Source organism: Vicia villosa, linkage group LG6, assembly GCF_029867415.1.
Source record: "Vicia villosa cultivar HV-30 ecotype Madison, WI linkage group LG6, Vvil1.0, whole genome shotgun sequence".
Lineage (NCBI taxonomy): Eukaryota > Viridiplantae > Streptophyta > Magnoliopsida > Fabales > Fabaceae > Vicia > Vicia villosa.
The window spans coordinates 105,364,839-105,376,426 of NC_081185.1; positions in this window are offsets into that span (position 1 = coordinate 105,364,839).

Below are 11,588 nucleotides of genomic sequence, written 5' to 3' on the forward strand. Positions count from 1 at the left end.
TCCACCAGAAAAACTAAAAAACATTCCTACTTAAATAACTATAATTGCAATCTCCTTGGAACTCAATCATCCAGTCATTTCATATCCCATCCACTAAAAATCCTTATTTCCTGAGTCCTCACCTACAACTATAGCAACCACAACTTCAATTTTTTTTATCTCTTCATATCCTCCACATTCGAACAAACTTCTTACTCCCAAGCTTGCAAATATAATAATTGGCTTCAAGCTTTAAAATTAGAACTTGAAGCCCTTGAACAAACTCGTACCTTGACAATTTAATCTCTCTCTCCAAATAAAACACCCATCGAATGTAAATGGATTTATAAAATTAAATATCTTGTTGATGGTAGTATTGACATGTACAAGTCTATATTAGTATAAAAGGGCTACACTTAATAATAGGGTGGTGACAACTTTGATACTTTCTCCCTTATAGACAAATTAACCATTGTAAGAACTCTTCTTTCCTTAGCTTCAGTTAAAAAGTTGGCATCTAAAGCAACTAAATGTTAGTAATGCTTTGCCCCATGGGGACCTAAATAAAGAAGTTTACATGAACATTCCAAAAGATTATAAACTTCCTCATTTATCTCCTCACACAAAGGTTTGTAACCTCAATAAAAGTTACAATGGCCTCAAGCAGACTAGTAGACAATGGTACTCTAAATTTTCAGACACACTGCTTTCTCTTAGGAACAATCACTCAACAGTTGATTATTCTTTATTTACTAAATTATGTGATAACAACTTTAATGCTTTATTTGTTTATGTTGGTGACATCGTTCTAAAAGGTAAAAACATTACTGAAATTAAAAATGTCAAAACAATTCTTTATAACAAGTTATGTATCAAGGATTTAGGTCCTCTAAGATACTTCCTTGGCGTGGAAATGGCTAGATCAAAATCAGGCATCTTGCTTAATCATCGTAACTACACTTTTGATTTACTAAGCAACACAATTATGACAACTTTAAACCTTCACCTACTCCTTATAATCCTTCAATAAAACTTCCTTGTCCAAAATTCTACTATTTTTCATGACTCAATATATATAATATAGAATGTTAATTGGCCGACTAATTTATTTAACTACCCTCGTCCTGATATTTCCTAAGTTGTCCAATAACTTAGTCAGTTTCGATCACAACCTACTGATAATCATTTAAAGGTAGCAATCAGAATTCTTTAATATTTAAAATCTAACCCTACTCAAGGTAGAGCTGTCAAAATGGGTAGGCCCGAAAAGCCTGATAAAACATAGGTCTAAGGCCTTAAAATTAGCACCCGAATTTTGTTAGAGTTTTTTCAGTCTGACCCTAAAAAGCCATTTAACCATAAGGGTTAGTCTGTATGGGTCACGGGTAGCCCGTTTGGCTCGTATAACTAAAAATTCTAAAAATTATATTAATGTTTATGCTATTTCATTCAAAAATCACACAATGAGTTGTCACTCTTCACTAAATTTTATCTCTTATATTATATTTAATTTTCGTATATTTTTTTAATATAATACATTAATATAATCAAATTAACATTTAATTATTTAAGGTCTATATAGTTAAACTTTTTTTGTATTCAATTAATTTGTGTTATATGATATTAGTGTATTATTTTGAATTATATTTAAAAACATGTTAGATTATTTTTTAAAATGATTTTGTACATCAAAATATATTATATTTAAAGTTATAAATTTTATATAATAAATATTATTGAATTTTGTATTTTATTTTTTAAAATAATAAATAAATGGTTAGTTTAGGGACGGATAACCCGCAATCCATCTAGAGTCGGGTAGTCTGAACCCATCTACTTTTGGGCTCGAGTAGTTTATTTTGAACTCATGGAATTTTTTTGAACCAGCCCTAAAGAGCTTAAGACCCACTTGGGTCGGCCCGTTTAGGGTCGGGTAGTCCATTTTAACAGCTCTAACTCTCGGACTATTTTATCCTGCTGATTGTGACTTAGTTCTTTTTGCTTTTGCAGATAACGATTGGGTCACATGTCCAACCACAAGAGGATATACCACAGGCTTTGCTATTTTTCTAGGAAAACCACTTATATCTTGGAAGTCAAAGAAACAGAGCACAGAATCTCGCTCCAGCTCAGAAGCAGAATACAGAGCGCTTGTTGGCCTCACTTGTGAAGTCCAATAGACGCACTACCTCTTCAATGATCTTTAAATTCATTTCGCCAAAGCCACCTCCATTTATTGTGACAACAAATCAGATGTATACCTGGCCCGTAATCCAACATTTCATGAACGATCAAAACATATAGAAATCGACTGCCGCATCATCTGGGAAAATTGGAATTAACCCTCGTGAAATTGTTTCCTATTTCCACTTCTGTTCAGATTGCAAATTTCTTCACAAAGCTCTTGGCCTCTATTTTTCCTCCTTTATCAGAAAACTAAAACTTGCTTTTATCCATCGTCCTGTTTACGGGGAGTATTAAAAATTATTAAATAGTTTATTTTGGTTCCACTACTATATAGGGATTTTGTTTAAGGAAATTCTTAGGTACTTATGATAATTAGTTGTGTATCACTACTATCTTTAGTACAAATTAAAAAAAATTAATTTTAAAATAATATAATTTAAAAGGTGACATGCCAATGAATAATTTTCCTTCATTGGATGAAGGTACAGGTACCAACTAAATTTAAGGATATCAAAGTGTTCGACTTTTGTTTATTATCATTGTACTGACAATTTATTTTGGTATAAATACACCCACTCTACATATGTATAAATTAATTAGAACATGGATAATAAATGAGACTTTACGTGTGTTATATTCCAATAAATGTATAAAGATTAACGCTAATTTTATTTATTTTCATTTTTCTAATAGATTAGAGTGAAAACCTATTTTGGCCCCTCACAAAAATTAGACAATTTAAATTAGTTCTTCACAAAAAAATCTGATTTAATCCCTTACAAAATTCAACCAAACCATATTAGTCCTTATGTTGATATTTTTTTCAAACCGTTTTATTTTTCATACTTTTAAACCATTTTAAACCATGACTGAATTGCCACGTTGGCTTTTATTTTTTAGTTTTGATTTTTAAATACTAAATTAATTTTTAATTATAATTGCATTTTAAACAACTTTGAATTAATAATATCAAAAAAGTCAAAATTGTTTTTTATACGGATTTGAATCCAGGACCGTTAACCAATATCTTAAGTCTTTACCACTAGTCTAATGTACATTCATGAAAAATAATTTCTATAATATTTAGTAATATTAAATAATTTTGAATTTAAAACAAAAAAGTTAAAATTTGTACCAATGAGGTCTCAAACCCAAGTGCGTTCAAGTTAAATGATAATCACTTTATAACTAGATAAATCTATTTCTATTGTTAATATTCTTAATAATGAATACTTAAGTTAATAACTCAGAACAAACATTTACTTATTTCAAATAAAAAACAAATAAATATTGACTAACTTTAAATAATACAAAAATTTAAAAATAAAATAAATAAAATATAAATCTTAAATATAATTAATCAAATAAAAATAAAAAATAGTATTTAATTGAATTACTATTAAACTAATTGATCACTATTTAGTTTGAATTAACTAAATAATTTTAAAAATTTATTTATTATTTAATTGTAATTGATTAAATATTTTATTAATTAGTTGAATTACTATTAAATTAAGGACAAAACTTAGGTACAATTCTTTAAGTGTGGTTCTTACTATTTTCCAATAAAAATATGACAAATATACTTAAAACTTAGGTACAAAACTTATGTATATGAGTACATAAAAAAAAAACATGTATATATCATAAAAATGAAAGAGATCAAACTGGACCACCACAGAAACAAAACGTGTGCTAATTTCATTTGTCTTATATGTTAACTTAATATATACATTGTTACTTTATTATGATTGAAGATTGGTACGTATAGAGTCCAACATAATGGTGGTTGATAAATTCAACAATTTCTACGATGGAAATTCAAAAATTTAAATAAACTAGTGTCCACTCTATAACCCTGCCCTACTAGTACTAGTATTATATAGGTCCGTAATGAATTTACATCTTAACGAAGAAGGGAATAAATTTGCTGGCTAGGGTTGCTTCTATATTATTTGTTAAGTCTCTATTTGTTTTTCTCCATGGCAAGGTCTCAACCGTCAATTTTATTTATTTATGTGGACATGGTCCAACTATGAAATATGTGTGGGGTTTATGAACATACTTACGAAGTACAATGAAAGACACTAGGAGTGTTGGAAAGACAAGGAGAAAATACTATTGTGTAGGCTATACTAATGAGTAATGACACAATTCGAAATTTGGAAAGGTACCCAAAAACAAATGTGAGGTGAGTTTTCGCATTATTAATATCATAATGACTATAAAGAAAACACGATTTCTCTTTTTAGATTTTTAGTCTTTAATTATTTTGTGATGTTAGATTTTTTTTGCCTAATGCTTTCATCTTTTTATGAGTGATCTCAATCTTCTCAAACGTTTGCACCTCCAAGATTGTTGGTTGAAGTTAGATTCAAATTAAATAATAAAATTATGTTCGGCTAGTGCAAAAATTAGGGGCGGTCGAACTTATTTCATATATAAGGCTTGCTTTTGTGCCTCTAAGTGTGAAGTGTTAAAAAGATGTACTACTAGGTTTATGTGGAAAAATTTACGGTATTGAAGGAGTCTTGGAGGGTGGTTGAGCAATGGTTAAGTGGAAGGTGTATGAGCATTCATATCATAAGTCGGGCATGTCATTATTCTGATGGTATCGCTCGTGCTACTCATGGGACATGGGAGGTCGGAAGTCACATTGTGGGCAGTATTAAACCATCTACAACAAGCTTGTTTTGGATGCAAGTTTGTTAGAGAGAGTACTTTTAACACCTATCTTCACTGTGAAAAGTATACCTCTTAGGTGTTGTCTTGCTTTCTCCCAGACATTGAAAGATGTTCTTTATAAGGTGGTTATTAATCTGGGATCAATAGGCGGTTGGTTTCATTTGTTACTTCTTCCTCGTTGTACTTTACAAATGGTTAGGTCTTAGGATAGACAAAATTACAGGTCTACAAATCAAAAGTACTTGCAACAACATCATAGTTTGGAGTACTTAGCTAATTAGAGAGACACAAACGCTCTTTCCAAGTTAGTTGATAGTGTGTTGGTAGCTCTGAGCAAGATAACTTGGGTCATGGAAGAGATCATATTGAGGAGAATGATAAAGAATGAGCTATAATGTCAAGCAATATCTCCGCAAAGTTGCAGATGGTCATTCCATAGTGGCTGTAAAATTGTTGGGGTCATTCGTAGTGGCCTCCTATAATGAACATAAAATGAAGGCTTTGAAGGCTAAGCACCCATCTTGCCAACCACGTTGTTCTCCGGAGCTCTCTTAGTTACTGATGTTGATACTATCTTCAAGTGCAATAAATCATTTCCCAAAGGGACATCTTGTGGTAGAGATGACCTATATGCTCAACATTTATTAGACACACTTTGTGGAGAAGGTTTTGTTGTGGAAAGAGATCTTTTATATGCCATCACTCTGGTTGTCAACTTATGGCCAGGAGAAAGATGTCATATGTGTTTGACAGAGTTTGTTTCCTTTGCAACCTTAACATTGTTATTAAAGCTTGATGGTGGGATACGGCCAATTGTTATGGGTTCTATTTAGAGGCGGTTGGTATCCAAGGTTTCTATGAAAGGGGTCAGTAAAGATGTGGCATGTTATCTCAATAAATTTCAATTTAGGGTTGGGGTATCAGGTGGTGCTGAAACCATTTTGCACAGTGCCAACAGGGTGTTAAGCAAGTGATACATAGATGGTTTTTTGACTATGCTCATAATAGATTTCTCGAATGCTTTCAACATTGTAGATCGACCAACCCTATTGTGTAAGGTGAGGGAGAAATGTCCATCTATTTTTTATGGGTTGAATTTCTTTACGACCAGGCAGTGAGGATGTACCTTAGAGACTAACATATTATGTCATCCACTAGATATCAACAAGGTGAGCTGTTAGAGCCACCACTTTTTGCCCTTCAAATTCTCCCAAGGAAACTGCCTTTGACATCATTCTTGGAAGATCCTTAACCACCAAGCAAAAAAGGAATGAAGATATTGGGTCTCCCTGCCTAAGCCCCTTACAAATCTTAAAGTCTTTTGACACGCTTCCATTGACCAACACATATAAACTATTATGGCATATACAAGCATCATCCCACTATTTACTAGTATTTTTAATAAGTCAAATCATAGGTTTTAGTTCACTTAATGGATTAAACTAGAAAAAATCCTAGAGACAATTTGTGCAGAAAAGTATAGCGAAAAACGTTTGTGATTGAAACTTAGATATTTGAATGTTGACAAACTGAACGTAAACTCTGATTGAAACCATATAGAGTTGCTTTGGAAGAAGAAAATTGACAAAAAGCATAGTAAATATCATTAAAATAAATGCTTTAGTTGAAAAGAGTGAAAGAATTTTAAAGAGATGGGCGCAAACTCATACATTTTCTCACAAACTATTTCTCTATGTGACTTGGGTATTCTAGTTCTATAGAGAAGGAGTAATTTTTTGCGACCTTGATTACATGAATGAGCTTGCATCATATACTATTACAATGATAATGGTCAGCAACCGTTTTTTCTAGAGAACATGACACGTATCCTCTTACGTGGGGCTTCAATCTCATATTCTGCTTACACGCGTCTCCAATGTTTTTAGGCTGTAAACCCATTATAGATCTGATATTAATCTTTGTACGCTTCCACCCAGTATATTAATCTTTGTACCTTCACACTTGAACACACATTAGTATACCCACTTTTCTCTTTAAATACTTTGTTATCATCAAAACCCAAGGGATATGGTTTACACCAATTTTGTTCCAACATGTTGCTAAAACATGGTCATCGAAGGATGTTAATAAATATGTCATAACATCTTGATCTGTTGTTACAACTGAGTGTGAGCTTACAAAAAAAATCAGAAGTGGTGACATCCTATATCAAAAGATCATCATAGGGTGTTTGGAATCTTGACAGATTTGATTTGTTTTAAATTTATTATGTGATATTTCCTTTGAATATATTTTAGTGATTTACGTAGGTCAAGAATATTTAATCTGGAACAGTGGAATTAAATCTCCACCAGAATTAAAGTTTCTAAAATTAGAAGATTGAAACAATATTTGTTTTCAAGATTCAAAAATATTTCTCTGCAGATTTGTTTCAACTCTCAGCTTGTGGATCAAGTAAAGTGTCACGAAGCCCATGGACTACTGAAGACTTTTTAAAGAGTTCTTTAGACCTAATGTAACTAAGTTTTTCACAATTGTAAAACTATGAGAAAGTTTAGATTTTGAGAGTCTCTTGTGTTTCAAGTCTCCCATGTATCTTTTGATAGTTTGGCAGACTGTGTTGCTTGACTGTTTGTCAAGCTATGTCTTCTCACTCATAATCCTTTAGGTAATGAGTTAATAATTGTTCTCACTCTTAAGCTTTTAAGCGTAGAGTAAAGTATTATTCTTGATCAAAGCTTTTACGCAAGATCAAGTATTTGTTCTTTGTTAAGGAGTGTCTTAACTAAGTTCTTTATTCTTTATCAAGGGGTTTCTTGATTAAGGTGTTTTCCTTAGTTGAAGTTGTGAAGCAAGACTAAGGTTATTTTACTCGAAGTGTAGTCTTCCCTTGTCACAGGGTTGTGACTTGATTTTTGAAGTGTGATCTTCAGTTAGGTGAAAGTTTGTTGATACAGTAATTGGGACTCTTAGACATCGCTGTGGTGATTGGAAGTGAGATGAGATTTCTCATATCTGGGAAGGTCTTGGGTAGAAGTAGCAAAAGGTAGCAATTAGGATGAAAAGTTGTAAGCATGAGACTTGTTTAGGCTTTGAACTAATATTATAGTGGACTTTCTTCCAGGCTTGGTAGTCCTCAGAATAGGTGATGTTGCACCAAACTAGGTAAACAATTATATGTGTTATTTACCATTATGCATTTGTTTTCTACATATGTTTCTGACTGGTAAATATGTCATCTTCTAGCAGATAATTTTAATACATTTGTTCCGACATTTGTCTTGATGTCATGTTCTGATGTTGAAACATCAGTGTTAACATGTTGTATCTGCCTCTGTACTAGAGAATTTCACAACACCCTCCTTCCTTTTCTTTTTTACCGTGTGTGCTAAGAGAAGGAGAAATTCCAAGTGACTTTGAGCTTTGAGTCAGTACAACCTCTGAAGTATCTTTTCAATAAAAAACAACCAATGGATTTTGGTCACCTGACTCTAAGATTGTGTGAGCACCCACTTCAATTTCTCATTCGACTTCTCCTTCGAGCCCACCTACCTCGTCATGGAACTAGTATCCAACATATGACCCAACCTGGACATTAACATCTTCTCTACCTAACCAATTTGATTCATCAAAATTCGATTTTGGCACCGAAGAAGCTACATTAGTATAGGAGGAAAACTTGAAATTCAGGATGACTATCTTTAAAGGCCCCTGGGAGTCATAAAATATTTTAATACTATAAACTTCACCATTTATTCCTAAGATGAACGTTTTATTGAGTGTCAGATTATATTTTCTACGTACTAGTATTCTTGCAATATCAAACTTCGATTGATTTCCTATTTCATCATCTGAACACAAGTACGTCCCACTCGATAAGTTAGAAACTCAAACAATTTAGGGCACCATGTATGGTATCCCATAACAATGAAGCCAAGTGAGCATTTCATTGTCCACCGCTCTCAGACTCCAAGGCCTAATTTCTCGCTTCCGTTACTAAACATTCCAGATCCCCTTCCACCCTTTTGGTCCAAAAGACTGAGATTTTCCCCTAAAGGAGTTGCTTTGATGGGAAAATACCCCTCCATATTAAAAGCTTCCTAAATTTTATAGGTCATTCCTAGATTTTCCACCTCTCCTATAAAATCCATTTTAAATCTATCCAAATCCCCGGGTTCGCTATTATATTTCATGTAAGCGAATAGAGGTTTCTTTCACCTCGATTCCCATTGATTCTAAAATGGTTTGCTAGTTCTGGGATTTTATGATTGACAACAATTTTGTTAAAACATGTATCACAACAAGATGTTGAGCAAGATGTCTTGATATGTTGATCAGACATTGTAGCAGGCTGCATTTTTTACTTCTTGGAAGATTTGGTTTATTTAATGTGAGATTCTCTGCTATTCTATCTCACATATTTTCGCAGTTCAAGAAGGATTAATAGTAGAGAACAAACATTGCATTTTGGAATTGTGTATTCTCATCTATTTGATTGAAGAGCCTGAAGCCCATGCTTATGGAAGACTATTTAAAAGAATGATCTAAACCTAATGCATCAACTAAGTCGTGAATGTGAGAGTATCATATTAGGGTTTAGTTTGTTGTTTGTTCTTTGTGATCCACTATATTGTAGACTTGGACTGTGTGTTTATTGTGAACCATTCATGTATCTCTTAAATGCTTAAATTAGACTTTGTTTGAGTTGTAATTTGTCAATACTCATAAATTTTTAAGCAAGAGTGGATTATGTGTCATTAAAGAGTGTCTTCTATTATTTTGATTGAAGCTGTTGTCACTATTGTGTGAATGAAGGGAAGTGAGAGGTGTAACACCCTAATTCCCCAATGAAAATTTTATACAATAAATAGAAGGAATTAAAACAATTAGACAATTAGGATGTCACCTTCATTCATCACATATGCTCATATAACAAGATACACAACACATAATTATATATTCATCATATCTAAACTTCATTTCATTTACTCGCAACAGAAAAACATCAACAATATTTACTCTTAACTCTTCAACATAAGTTAACATCATCATAATTGAATATTCTACAAGGATTTTAATCCCAACATAACAAAACAGACGCAATTAACCCCAGTGTTACATATCAGAGCTGACACCGTCTCATTCTACTCACTATGAGACAATCTCCTCAGTTAACCTCAATATCAAGCTACTTCAGATTACCTGCGCGTTACTAACATAGGGGTAACATTCAAAAAGAAGGGGTGAGATATCATAACAATATAAGAAAGCGTATGATAATAAGTATACGAGAATAGAGTCATACACCACTCACCACTTCACAACATCTCCACGTTATTTATTAACAAGTAGTATACAAATATTTTAAAACATCTAATCCATCATCACATCATCGATTATACAAGTATTCATCACCAAACAACTCATCATCATTCATCATCAAACAACTCATCTGTTAGAACAAGATTTGTTCTAATCAATATTCTTAGTTTTGATGATAACAAGGATATGAATTTTGTGTGAGATAATGTGGTACTCTAATACATTGCAATTTCCATTTCAGGAAATATATAAAGAGTATGCACGAATCAGCGCTCAGAAGCTTTGTCCCAGAAGGTTCAGCATGCAACATCAGAACATGGTCTGGCAAGACATCAGAAGATGGTCAAGGCAGAATCAGAACATGGGTCTATGGAAGCATCAGAAGAACTTGAGATCAGAAGCAGAAGCACTGAAGTTCTCATGGTATCACGCTCAGAAGCACTTCAAGGTCAGAAGACAAGAAGATGCTATGCACCAAGCTGTTTGACTCTGATGATATTCAAATATTTTATTCACAAACATCAGATCAGAAGAAAGTACAAGTGGCAGGCTACGCTGACTGACAAAAGGAACGTTGGAAGCTATTAAAGGCAACGTCAGTAGACACAGCGTGAACAAGGCTCGAGGTAGTTGACAAAAGCGTGAAACATTAAATGCAAAGCTGTACGGAACACGCAAAGCATTAAATGCGCCCAACGGTCATCTTCTCAAACGCCTATAAATATGAAGTTCTGATGAGAAGCAAGGTTAACAACTCTGAACCAAATTCTGTGAATATTAACTTGCTGAAACGCTGTTCAAATCAAAGCTCAGAAACTTCATCTTCATCAAAGCTCACTACATTGCTGTTGTAATATATTAGTGAGATTAAGCTTAAACGTTAAGAGAAATATCACTGTTGTGATTATAGCTTTTCAGAAGCATTTGTAAAACTCTTATTTGATTACATTAATTTGTAAGTAACTAGAGTGATCAAGTGTTGATCAGGATACTCTAGGAAGTCTTAGCTTGTGTCTAAGCAGTTGTAATTAGAGTGATCACGTGGTGGTCAGGATACTCTAAGAAAGTCTTAGCTTGTGTCTAAGCAGTTGTTCCTGGAGTGATCAGGTTGTGATCAGGATACTCTAGAAGACTTAGTCGCAGACTAAGTGGAAAACCATTGTAATCTGTTGCGATTAGTGGATTAAATCCTCAGGTGAGGTAAATCACTCCGTGGGGGTGGACTGGAGTAGTTTAGTTAACAACGAACCAGGATAAAAATAACTGTGCAATTTATTTTTATCGTTCAAGTTTTTAAGACTACACTTATTCAAACCCCCCCCCCCCCTTTCTAAGTGTTTTTCTATCCTTCAATTGGCATCAGAGCGCCGGTTCTAAGGTGCAAGCACTTAACCGTGTTTAGAAAAGATTCAGGAAGAGAAAAACGCTTCCGTAAAAGATGGCTGGTGAAATTC